At 45.8% G+C, this 12837-nt stretch overlaps 1 protein-coding gene across 1 annotated transcript in view; it reads left to right on the forward strand.

Annotated features, from left to right (window-relative positions):
• Positions 1 to 370: 370 nt before the first annotated feature.
• The window catches only part of ARHGAP35 (Rho GTPase activating protein 35), a 124557-nt gene continuing 112090 nt past the window's right edge, over positions 371 to 12837 (forward strand). Inside the window, exon 1 of the mRNA XM_027617449.2 lies at positions 371 to 972. The gene's annotated coding sequence lies outside the window, so the exon portion shown is untranslated. The remainder of the gene's footprint in view (positions 973 to 12837) is intronic.

Raw genomic sequence — 12837 nt, forward strand, 5'->3', positions numbered from 1 at the left:
CCCCAATCAACTCCCTCGCTGGGTGTTCTCCCTTCTCCTCAGCACCTCCCCACCGCCCCACGCTACGTCGCTCCATCTCACCTCCTCCGTTATCCCAGGGGCTGAGGCTCGCGCGGCAAACCCACCTCCCCTTGCGTCCCATTGGCTGGTCAGGTCCCGCGCGAGCGGGATCGCGCCCTTCGCCCCCGCCCCCAAAGCCGGGCCATGCCTCTCCCCTCCCGCTTTCTCCACGAGCCCCCGCCAGGAGGGGATCGGCTGCTCTGGCGCGCGCGAGGGCGCGCGCTACTCCCGCGGGCCACTCCCTCCGCCTCGCGCCAGGCAGTCCCTCCCGCGCACGCGCACTTGCCCATCCCATTCCCTCTGCCCGGGCGCAGGCTGCCTGGTGCTGTCTCGCGCCGCAGCCACCGCAGTAGCGGCATTTCTTTGAGGCGCACGCGCATTATGGCCTCCGCGCCCGTTCCCAGCCAGAGACCGCGGTAGTGGCACTGAGCCCCTTGGGCGCCTAGACGCCCTCGCTTCGTCTGCTGCCCGGCGCCGGTTATCCCCTTGCGGCGCGCGCCCAGGGGCCGTTATCCTCCTGCAACGGTCCGCACGCCACGCACGCGCAGTAGCGAGGAGCGCGCGCGCGCGGGAGCGGCGGCTGCAGGAAGGAGGCGCCGCCGCCGCCATTGCGAAGGAGGGAGGGAGCGAGCAAGCGAGGCCGGTCCGCCCTCCCCCTGGTTCCCGCCCCTCCCCCCTTCCCCTCCCCGCCCCCCCGCCCCGAGGGAGAGCCGCGGCGCGGCGGGAGGAGGAGGTGGAGGAGGCGGAGGAGGGAGCCCGCGAGGGAGGGTCCGCCCGGCCCCCCGCCGCCGGAGCCGCCGCCGCCGCCGCCTCAGCCGCCGCTGGACGAGGAGCAGCAGAACATGGCGCCGGGGCCGCCGTCGCCGCTGCTGGGATCCTGGAGGCCGGAGCCGCGCTGAGGGCGCCCAGCTGGTGAGTGCGCGAGCTCGCGGGCCCCGGCGGCGAGGCCGGGCGCCGCCCCGCTGCGGGGTCCAAGGGGAGGCGGGGACGGCGGGGCCCGGAGCCCGCGAACAATGGAGGAGCCGGAGGGGGAGGGGAGGGAGCGGCCCCCCAACCCCCCGGGCCCCGCTGGCCCCGCTGCTTCGCGCTGCGGCCCGGCCCGCGGGGCTCGCCCGCCCTTCGGACCTGTCCCTGCTCGCCCCAGCCCTGCTGTCCCCGCGTCTGCCCCTACCTTCCGACCCGTTTGGGATCTCGGTGTCCGCTTCGGCCACCCCCTCCTCACTTAAGCCACTCTGCTCCTAATTCTGCGCCTCCCCCTTCCCTCTTCCGCCCCTCAGTAATGCGCTTCGCCCCTCATGGACTCTGCAGTGCTCTCGGGACCCACCTCCTCAGTGATCCTTCTGCATCTCTTAATTCTGGACCTTCACTTTGAGATTCGTGACCCGCCTGCCTGCCCCCTCTTCAATTCCAGTCTCACCAGCCTCCAGATCTGTTCCCTTCTTTGACCCATCTACTGTTATCCGTCCTCTGGTGCACCCCCAGGAACTGTCCCTTTAGGACCTGCGGTTCCACCTTCTTGGAGATCCACCCGAGACCTTGTTCATCTTGGCACTGCTGCCCCTAGGTCTTCTCCTTGGACTTAATTCCATCTCCCTCTTGGGCCTTGCTGCCCACTCGCGGAACCTGCTGCACCCCCGGGATGCCTCTAAGCTCTCCGACCCTTGCATGCCTCTCGCTTCAGTCCCCTGCCCCTTCTCGGACTCGGATGCACCATGCTCACCTCCTCTCCTTCTCAGATCTTGCTCCCATTTGCCGTTCAGACCCTTTTTTTCTCTTCCAGACCTTTCTACCTACCCGATCTGCCCTTTGCCCAATCTCAGATCTTGCTGTGCCCCCCTAACCTGCTTGCTTTCCGACTCTGCCTTCCATGAAGCAGCCTCCTCGCCCCTCTATGACCCTGCAGCTCTCATTTCTGCCATTCACTTCTCTGACCTAACTCAGCCTGTCCGCAGCCTCAGTGCTGCCCAGTGTTCTCCTTGCGGTTTCCTCTCCTCTCCACCTTCTCGTTGGTACTGTTGAACTGTCTCATTCATTTGCTCCCCCTTTCTTTGACGTGTTTCCTTCTCCGTTCTTCTTTGCTTGAGAACTGTTTCCAGCCTCATCTTTCTCTAAGTCTTCTCCTCTCCATTTTGGCCCTCCTTAGACTTGCCCTTTACCTCACTGAATCTTTGATAACTTCTCTGACCCATCGCCCCCTCTCCTTCCCATTTCGCTGCATCTCATAGACCTGCCCCAGATCCTTTCTGCACTTGCTCTTGCATTTGTTAGCTGTGCCCCATCCGCTCTAACGTTTTTCTCCCAGCTCTGCCCCTTTCGGAGCTGTCCACTTGCCCACCTGTCTTTTTGACCCATTTTAGCTTTACTCTTGCTGTTCCCTGTCGGAGTGGTTCTCTTTAATTCTGGTCTTCTGGTGATTGCATCCCACCTGTGTCTCTCTCAATTCTAAGTTTTCCACCTGACCTCCTCCACCCCCGACCATTTTGATTCAGCCCTCAACCTCCGCTCTTCCCTTTCTTGTATTTGTTCTCCCTCCTTTGTCCTGCCTTTTAGCTCCCTTTTGAGTTCTCTTTCTCCCAGTGCTGCCCAGTAGTAGGGATATCTTCTCAACCATTCCTTCCTATCACCGGCTGCCTCCCCACCCCCCCAGCTCCCTCTTGGAGCCATTTCAGTTCTTGGATAGATTCTCCCTCCCTTTTGATACCCAATTCCCAATTCTGTTCCTCGTTGACTTGTTTCCTCACCTTTTTTTTTTTTTTCCCCTTTGTGTCCTGCCAATCTCCTTCTCTTCCCATTAGGTTCCTGTCAGGCTTGCTTCTTCCAGCTCTCCATTCTTGACCCGCCCATTCCCACTGAGTGCTTCCCCTCTTGAGGCTTGTCTTCCTCTAGCCTCCAGTCCTCAGCTTTGGAGGGGAAGGGGCTGGGTTGGGCCTAGGGTTCTCTAGGCTCTGGTTTAGACTGCAGATTCAGTGGGCACCCTCACCCTCAGGGTTTTATCCCCAGGGATCCTGAGGTCTGGGTAAATAAATAGGTGGGGGGTGGTTGGCTGGTTACTGCTGTCTGGAGTGGGACTGTCGCCCCCATTTTCCCTACTTCTACCAAGGTTAGTGATGGTGAGGGGGTAGGTCTGTTTCCATTGCCCCCGCCTTTTTTTCCTCCTTCCCATCTTGCTCCCCAGCCCCTTCAGATCCCTGGACTTTGCAGCTTTGTGTCCTTTGGAACAGGAGAGTGCAGCTGCTCACAGGTCTTTCTTTCTCACTTTCCCTCCCTCCTTCTCTGAGCTGTTGTAAAAAGACAGTTGTACTCTCTCCCCCCTTCCACCTCCAAGCCAGTACCCCTTAGGAGAACTTAAAAGTGTGCTTTTTTGCCCCCCCCCCCCCATGACAGTCTTATTTTTGTTTTACTTCTGGCTGGGGAAATGCTAGTTCTCAAGTTCTCCCCAATCCCACGGGGGTAATAGCCCCATTTGGTGTTTACTGCTCTGGGGCTGCAGAAGCTGTAGTCTTGCCTTCTTCCCTAATGGCCTCTGGTTTGCAGTGTGACCTTTGGGAGGGTGGGCTTATTTCTTTTCACCTCTGCCCCAGGAAGGCTCCAGCTTCCTGGTCTTCAAAATGATTACGGCCTGAGTTTGGAAAGCCCGTTGCGGTTGTTTGTTGAAAGAGAGAGTGCCAAATGTCACTCAGATTTCTGCCCTCTGGTGTTGTAGGCGCTCCCAGCCACAGGAGTTGAATGCCTCTGGGCAGATCCATGCTGGCGGGTGGGGGAGCTCTTTGGTGTACAAGAAGTATGTGGGTGGGCCCTGACAGTCCCCAAGCCTTGTGAGTGACCTGATTTGGTAGAGTGAGGAAAGGGTGCCAGGAACTGGCTGATACGAAAGGATTTTTGGTCTTATTACCTGAGAAATGTACCTTAGCTACCTTTCTTGGAGCTTTTTCTTCAGTGATCTTATGTTGGGGGTGGGGTTTAAGAAATCTATTCAGAGAAAGAGGTGTTTTTTTTTTTGTTTTGTTTTTTTACAGAAAAGGCATCTAACCATTCTCTGTCCTTAACTTGGGAGAGGGAACCTTTGCATGTTCTAGGTTTATTTATTTTATTTCTTAAGTAAATCAAAAGCCTGATTTTTTTTCCCCCTGTGGCCTAGGGCAATTGCATATTAAAGCAGCCATCCAGCTGTGAAGGAGCATTTACTGGAAGGACTTTATTTAACTGAGCTATGATCAAACTTTGTTTACTTCAGCACTTATTTAGAAATAGTTGTGTGAACACTTGAAATAAAAAAGCATTCACTGTTATCTACAGAATTGGACCATTGACTCATCAAATGTTAGGGTACTTGTCTATGATAAAGGGGGCTAGATCATAGATCATATGGTTCCTTTAGCTTCTGAGTTCTTAGGACTTTAAATTTTCTGACAGAGTCTGGTAATTTTAAGTATCTACAGCATGTATCTTCACCATTATTGTCTCCCCACACACACACACCATTATTGACTTACAGAATTTTGGTTCATCTTTCTGTTGATTTCCATTCGTTTCTGAATTTTGGCCTTGTGAATCATGACTCAGTCTCTGAATTTATTTTAGAGTTTATGTTTTCCATGTTGGTATAAATAGTTGTTTTTTATTCTTAATGGGAAAGTGTTAGCTAGTTAAGGCAGTTGTGTGTGCAGTACTGCTTAAATTTGTGTTTTAGAGTTTTAACGTCATGGGCAGCACAGAAAGTTTCTGCATGGCCAAAGCCTAAGTTTACATAATAGGAAGAGAGGAGACAGAAGAACAAAGGGATGATTTTTCTTCCTAAACTGGTAACTGGTGTTAAAAAGATTGTCAGATTTCTCTGATGGTAGCAGAGGCTTCAACTTCAGTGTCAGCATTTGCTTTCATGATGGAATTGGGTGCTACAGAAATCAGAGGTGGTAGCCTTGGCCTTCTGGAACAGTTAATATGCCAGTCGGGGGTGGGGTGTGGAGCAGGAGATGGCAGTAGATGACTGTTTTCTATGTAGTAACAGGTCTTCAAGGGCTCCTGCAGTGCCGAGAAAATCTCTGTAATACTAGTGTAATCAGAGTTCTTCTCTTCCTTTTTTTTTTTAAACTATTCTTTTGACCATGTCCCCCTTCCCTTACCCATCTTCTCTTTTTTCTTAGCATGATGAAGGCCAAAGCATTTAGGACAGTGGAAAAAAAAAAATCAGAAGAGTCATGCTTCTTGATACGAGTTACACGGAAGAGGTTGTCCATGGGCCTGATGGTAGCTTTTGGCAAAGGACAGCCTGGGAGGAGTGAGGGTTTCACAGATGACCGTAAACTACAGCTTTCATAGGTGTTTCTGCAGTCTCTGTGTGACAGGGAGACACAGCAGGTCAATACAGTTGGAGATTGACATGGTGAGAGTGTTTGTCCATCTCCTTCTGGTATCTTCTGCTTTCACATCTTCAGTTTGTGGGGGCCTTCTGAGAGGTGTTGAGCTTCCTGCAGGGCCTTCCTGTGATCTGCTGTGACTGTTGTCCTTCACCAGCTAGGTGTCTTAAATTACCCAGTCGATGTGACATTTTATTGACCATCTAGTCTAGTTGTTTAAAATTTCTTTTTCGCATTATTTGAAATACATAACTTGGAGATTCTTTACTTGAAGAGGGAAGGTGACTGGCAGAAATCCCTTGGACAAACAATAACTTGAAACAACTTGGACACACAACACAACTTGAAAACCCGTGCCTAGTCTAGCCTCCTGATTTACAGATGGGGAAATGAACTTGCATGGGGCATGGTAACAGGTTTCCCGTCATAATTGAAGCAGTATTGGAAGTACACGCAGATCTTCTGGTCTTAACCTAATTAGTGGGAACCTTGAATAAATCACTTCACCTCTCTGGGTTTCACATTCCTAGTCTGAAATCTAGTGTGCTGTCCAGCTCTGGTTGTAGATTCTTGTCCTGGACCACAAACCAAGTTAGAGCTGGGACTGGGACTGGACCCCTGGTGCTACTCTTAACCTCTCCATCCCCCCTCAACCCCCCCTCCAATCAAATCCTGTAGCCCAGAATTGGGGGTAAGTGCCCTTTCTCTGGGGAATGCAGTAAAATGAACTGGATTGCCTTTGTTGTATACTTTTTTCAAACATAAACATTGTCTCTTTTCCAGCCATTCATGTGAAAATTAGTTTATAATTTGGGGGGAAGGGGCATCCAGATTGTATTCACTACATAACTAAAACCATACACCTCTTTTAAAAGCAATATGGAATCTTTCAAGCTGAGTCATTGTTGACCTAGGCTCTTAAATAGCAGTGTCTGAATAGCCCTTGAATTGCTGGTATTAAGAAATGCAAACAAATCACTCATGTTCATCTTCCTGAAAGTTTATTTCTATTTAATATTTGATACAATGCTTTAATGAGGTTTTGTCTATGAAGAATTCTTGAAAATAACTTTTGGCATTTGTCAGTCTAATTTTCATTTATTTGTTTCTTGCTTCATTTAGTTGTTTCAAGTTATTGTTTGTCCAAGGGATTTCTGCCAGTCTCTTGGTGCTAAGATGAACCATTAAGTTGATATATTAGTAGAGAACCAGGTACTTTCAGCCATGAACCATCATCACAGGAAAGTAATATTTACTTTAGTTGAAAATAGCCAGACGTACCTATCTCCTTCATCTTCCTTTATTGAAATGAGTATTTTCATTTTATGAAATTTGTGGCAGTTGTGACTGTTGCGTTATGCATCCGTGGTATTTCATACTTTTTTTGCTCTCCTAGTGTCTATGCATTCTTATTTGGAAAATGTCCCTTTGCTGGTCACTATGGTGGCAATTTGTAGTTGGAAATCAAATTTGAACAATTGAGAGGCAGCTTCCTATGGTGTAAAGAATGTTGAATTGATAATGAAGAAACTCAGGCCCTAGCCCCAGCTCTGCTGCTTACTAGCTGTATGACTTTGGCCAAATCATTTTCACTTCTCTTGGCTATGGTTTCTTCGTGTGAAAAATGGAGGGATTATACTAGTCTGTTTCCATTCTGCCTTATTTTATAGCTAATCATACTTGTTTTCCTCTCTCCAGATAGTAAACTCCTTGAGGGTGGGGACTGTCATGTATCTCTTATTTCCTGTCACACCTAGCAAAATACCTTGTAGGTATTTTGTAGTAGGCCCCCCACTACTACACATAAGTTGATTGAACCCAAACAGGTGCCAAAGCCTTTTTGTTTTTCTCTTTTGGGGGGTAGGTGGGTGGAGAGATGTGCACCAACTATAATGGCCATTTTTAGGCTTTAAACTCTCAGAGGGCATGCCCTCCTAGTCAGCATTTAATCCTCAAATATACATAATATTGTAAGTGTCCTGACCAGGGTTACACAGCTGAGAGGTTGAGAGCTATGTTATGAATCTGTGTCTGTCTGATTCCAAGGTCTGTGTTTATTTTATTAGTCTGCCTTATTTCTCTGGGATATAAGAATAAGCTATACTTCATCTCCTTAAGGAATTTATAGTCAGTTGTGAATGATTAGCCTTATATAACATAAGGTGGGTTGAGGGAAGTATATGTTGAATAGACTATTCTGATGAATTTCTGCGTTCTTGAGAGGCATCCCCATATTAATAGTCTTAAAGGCTTTCGTATTCACAGACTACTGAGCACAGAGTTTGTTCTATGGCACACTATTTTGAAAAAGAATATATAGACCCAGGTACCAGCTTATCTAGCCAGCATGTTGAAAAAGTTGAGCATTTGATTTCTGACCTGGATTCAAACCCAGGTATAACACGTGTGTGTGTGTGTGTGTGTGTGTGTGTGTGTGTACACGTACATACGTATATATATTTCGTATATATATATAAGTTGTCCAAAAGAAATAATATAGTAAGATAGACCTATTTGGTCATGTAATGACTCCTTAAGTCTATATTTTCTTTGGTAAGTAGAAAAGTATCTGAGTGGCTCCTAATTGACAATTTTCAATTGAGAAAATTCTCTAGGCAACTAGAAATGTGTAGACAAAACTACACCTAGCCCCTTGACTTATTTGTGTGGAACTCACTACAATGCTTTTTTCATGAATCAGAAAGTTGTTAAATAATATTGGGTTGAAAAAACCCAAAAATAATGTTGGAGTGAAAGTGTGCTGGCCAGCTACAGCTAACAGCCTCCGGAAGTGTAAAAAATTAAAAAAAAAAAAGTTGCACTGTACTTCTCCCCATCTCCATTTAAAAGAAAGGTCAAAATCATGGTTTCATCTATTATAGCCTGCGCTAGTTAGGAATAAGACAAAAGAAAATGATTACTGTTAATTGCCATGGGCAATTAAAAAGGATTCTTTGTTCAGTAACAAATTGATTGTGTACAAATGAAAGCCAGTACTGCATTAATACAAGATTGTTAGATTCTCGAAATCTGCATCTTTAACTAGAGTGGCTTTTACTTCAAGGGAATTATTTCACTGGGAGTAGTGTACTTTAAATGCTTGGTGATAAAAGTATCACTAGGTCTTTATTTTCCAAAAATGTTAAGTTTGTAGGTGGAAAGCTGGTGGATGCTGCTTTTGTGATACCATTTCTAATGGCCTGAAATAATTGAATACTTTTTGAATGCTGCTGACTTCTCGGAGATTTTTTTCCCTCTGATTGGTCAGTCACTAGAGGAATGCAGATAAAACCTTTGGTAAATGAGGAAAAAGGGAAAAAGGCCTCTCAGTGCTCAGGCAGTGAGTCTCTGCTGTTGGCATATGCCCAGCATTAGCCAGCAGCCATAAAGGCTTATAAATGGCAGCATTAGCTAAAATAGTTGTGATTTCATGTTCTGTGTGAATACAAGAAATACATATATTTTCTTCCGTACAGATCCTCTTTAAGTTTTTTAAAATTTTATTGTTATGTTAATCACCCATACATTACATCATTAGTTTTTGATGTAGTGTTCCATGATTCATTAAGTTTTTTTTTTTTTTTAATTAAGGTGCAACTTACATGGAGAAAAGTACATAAATCTGAAAGTGTACATTTCTGAATTTTCTACATATTGTCCAAATCTCTCTTTTATATGATGGGGCATCATTTCCTTTTCCACACACTTCTTAATAAGTTGAAAACTGTTTGAGCGTCTCCATGTGGGAGGCATTTAAGTCCTGATTTTACTGTAGGATGTGAATTGTATAGAATGATATTTGTAACTTTTCCAAGTTTGTTCAAGGTCACATATCTGATCAAGAATGGAGTAATAGGGGGCGCCTGGATGGCTCAGTTGGTTAAGTGTCTGCCTTCGGCTCAGGTCATGATCCCAGGGTCCTGGGATCAAGCCCCTTGTCGGGCTTCCTGCTCAGTGGGAGGCCTGCTTCTCCCTCTCCCACTCCCCTGCTTGTGTTACCTCTCCCTGTCTCTCTCTCTTTCAAATAAGTAAATTTTTTTTAAAGATTTTATTTATTTGAGAGAGAGAGAATGAGAGACAGCACGAGAGGGAAGAGGGTCAGAGGGAGAAGCAGACTCCCTGCTGAGCAGGGAGCCCAGTGTGGGACTCGATCCCGGGACTCCAGGATCATGACCTGAGCTGAAGGCAGTCGCTTAACCAACTGAGCCACCCAGGCGCCCTCAAATAAGTAAAATCTTAAAAAAAAAAAAAAAATGGGTTAATAGTGACCTGGTACAAATTACCACAAGTGACGAAAGCATTCTTTTAATAACAGATCTTTCCTATTTGTGTTGTAATTCCAGAGTTTTTGTGTCTCTCTTTGCTGGGAATTAAAAAGAAATAGGTAGTGGTCACTGCTGGTGGTACGATCAGGACTGTCAGGCACGAAAACTTGGTGTGAACTTTCTGGAGAGCATTTTGGCAATGTTTTATTTTTATTGTGTATTTAGTTTTTAAAGGTTTTATTTATTTATTTATTAGAGGGAGAGAGGGAGAGCACAAGCAGGGGAAGCAGCAGAGGGAGAAGCAGGGTCCCCGCTGACCAGGGACCCCAATGCAGGGCTTGATCCCAAGATCCTGGGATCATGACCCGAGATGAAGGCAGACTCCTGACAGGCTGAGCCACCCAGGCTCCCTGGTAATATTTTTTTTTTAAGATTTTATTTATTTATTTGACAGAGAGACACAGCAAGAGAGGGAACACAAGCAGGGGGAGCGGGAGAGGGAGAAGCAGGCTTCCTGCGGAGCAGGGAGCCCAATGCCAGGGCTGGATCCCAGGAGCCTGGGATCATGACCTGAGTCCAAGGCAGACGCTTAACGACTGAGCCGCCCAGGCGCCCGTCTGGCAATATTTTAAAAGATACAAAATTCTCTATCAACTTATAGGAATTTATATGGGCCAAGAAATAAAGATGAGGACCAGGATTGTATACAAAGATGTTAGCTATAGTGATGTGTATAAAAAATAAGCAATCTAAATGTTTTAATCTTAGGGGAATGGTTGCTTTATGGAAAAAGTATGGAGTCATTTAAAAAGGAAGTTTTTTGGAGAATTCTTGACATGGGAAAGTACACAGAAAATAAAATTAAGTATGAGAAAAAAGCAGGATATAGAACTATAAACACTATGATTCCAGTTATTTTAAAATATATATGGGGGAAAAAGTAAAAGAAACATGCCAAAGTGCTATTTGTATTTATCTTTGTGTTGTAGAATTTTGAGTGAAAAATTTTTTCCTGAGTTTTCCACAATGATTTTAGTATTTTTTTTTTTTAACAAAAGTGTTTTTGTTTTGTTTTGCTTTGGGTGTTTTTTTGGGGGGGCTGTATGGTTGTATTATGTTTGGTGTTTATTATAAACACATGAAGGAAAAATTGAGCTAAAAAGCAAGAAATTAGTCATAGATCTGTTGGACTCTAGTACCTTTGAAGGTGAATGCAGTCACCCTTTCTTAGGACAATAATTGAATTAGCGGCATTACCAGTTAATAGCAATGATATACTTATTGTGTATCAGGAGACTGCTGAGTGTTCCCTGTTTCCTCCTCACAATAATCCTCTGAGGTAGGTAGTATTTCATTTTGTAGCCAGGGAACTGAGGCTTCCAGAGGGGACTTACCCAAGGTCACGCATCTAGTAGGTTCCAGAGGCAGCATGGTTCAGAGCCTTGGCTCTATACTGACTCCTGCTGCATGCTATACACTTTATAGAATTGAGTACACCCCAGAGATGAGGAGAACTGAAGTCTACTTTGTGGCCCCTAGCATAGCTGACCCCCTCAGTTCTCTTTTTAGCAAGGTGCCCCCTCCCTCCCATGCTTGTTTTAAGAGAGAGAATCCATTAGTATATTATTTTGTCTTTTTCTTGGTCAAAATCAAGAATGGACATGCCTTACTCTTATCTTCCCATTTATGAACCAAAATTCTTTTAAGATGTAAATAATTTAGGGCTGTTGAGCAGAAGAGGGAACAAACCTGTACTTTGTAGCTCCGGAGGATGGAGATCCAGGGAGACAGGTTTCGTTTTTCCTTTTTCCTCTCCATTCAACCAATATTTGGGTGTCGACACTGTTGAGAGTACTAGTTATACATAACTTGCCTCTTCCTCCCTCAGAGAGTTTATATGCCGTTTATTAAAACAAAAGCAGTTCTTTTTTTTTTTTTTTAGATTTTTTTGTTTATTTGACAGATAGCACAAGTAGGCAGAGTGGCAGGCAGAGGGAGAGGGAGAGAAGCAGGGTCTCCACTGAGCAGGGAGCCGGATGTGGGCCTCAATCCCAGGACCCCACGATCATGACCCGAGCTGAAGGCAGCCGCTTAACAGACTGAGCCACCCAGGCGCCCCAACAAAAGCAGTTCTTCCCTTACAGGTAACACAAGGAACACCCTGTTTTGGTACCAGAAAGTAAAAAATTTAGAAGGCCAGTGGCCTGATTTTTTTTTTCCCCCGATCTTATCTTAAAGAATTAGGTGTGACCAAACATTTCAACCCAAGAAGACCTTGACTTGGAAGATAGATTTCATCTTATTATGAGAAGGAATTTTTTTTAAATTTTATTTACTTAATTAGCGAGCGAGCACACGCACACACAAGTGGGAAGGGGCAGAGGGAGAGGGAGAAGCAGACTCCCCACTAAGCACAGAGCCCTGTGCAGGGCTCAATCCCAGGACCCTGGGATCATGACCTGAGCCAACGCAGACACTTCACCGACTGAGCCAGTAGGCGCCCCAAGAAAGAACTTTTTAAGAACGTGGTCCAAGTTCATGTATTATCTTGAATAAGGAATAATTTGGAGATTTAAGATTTTACCTTGTTTGTTTTTGTTGTTAATTAACAAAACGTTTGCATACACACACGCAATCACACACTTATTTATATTCTTTCATGAGGGAGAATACCAGAAGACCTGATGTTCAATTGAAATGTGAGGGGGTTTACATTCAGACATCAGGAAGAAATTGCTGAATCGCTTTGGAGGTGCCACAGGATTTTTTTGTTTTGTTCCCCCCATTTATTCTGTGAACCCGCCACATTTATCCTAGAACATGTCGGTAGGAACACAATATTTGTTGAATTAAAGGTATGCATTTTAGAGGGAAACCAGGAAAAAAAAAAGTCTCTGCAGTCTTTGATTCATGGGATTCCTCAAGCCTCGTAAAGAATCCTTTCTGCTGTCAGTTTCCATTTTGCTTCCTACCAACTTTGTTGCCTTGGACAAGTCATTTATTTTAACTTAAATTCTTAAGTTAAAGAATTTAACTCTGCCTACCACAAAGAATTTTGTGTTGAAATTCTAGATTTTCTTTGAGAACTAAATGCCAAGAGTGAATGTGGAAGCCCCGGAAGGTTGGAAGGCCTTTCAATTTTCTGGGAGAATGAA

Source organism: Zalophus californianus, chromosome 17, assembly GCF_009762305.2.
Source record: "Zalophus californianus isolate mZalCal1 chromosome 17, mZalCal1.pri.v2, whole genome shotgun sequence".
NCBI lineage: Eukaryota > Metazoa > Chordata > Mammalia > Carnivora > Otariidae > Zalophus > Zalophus californianus.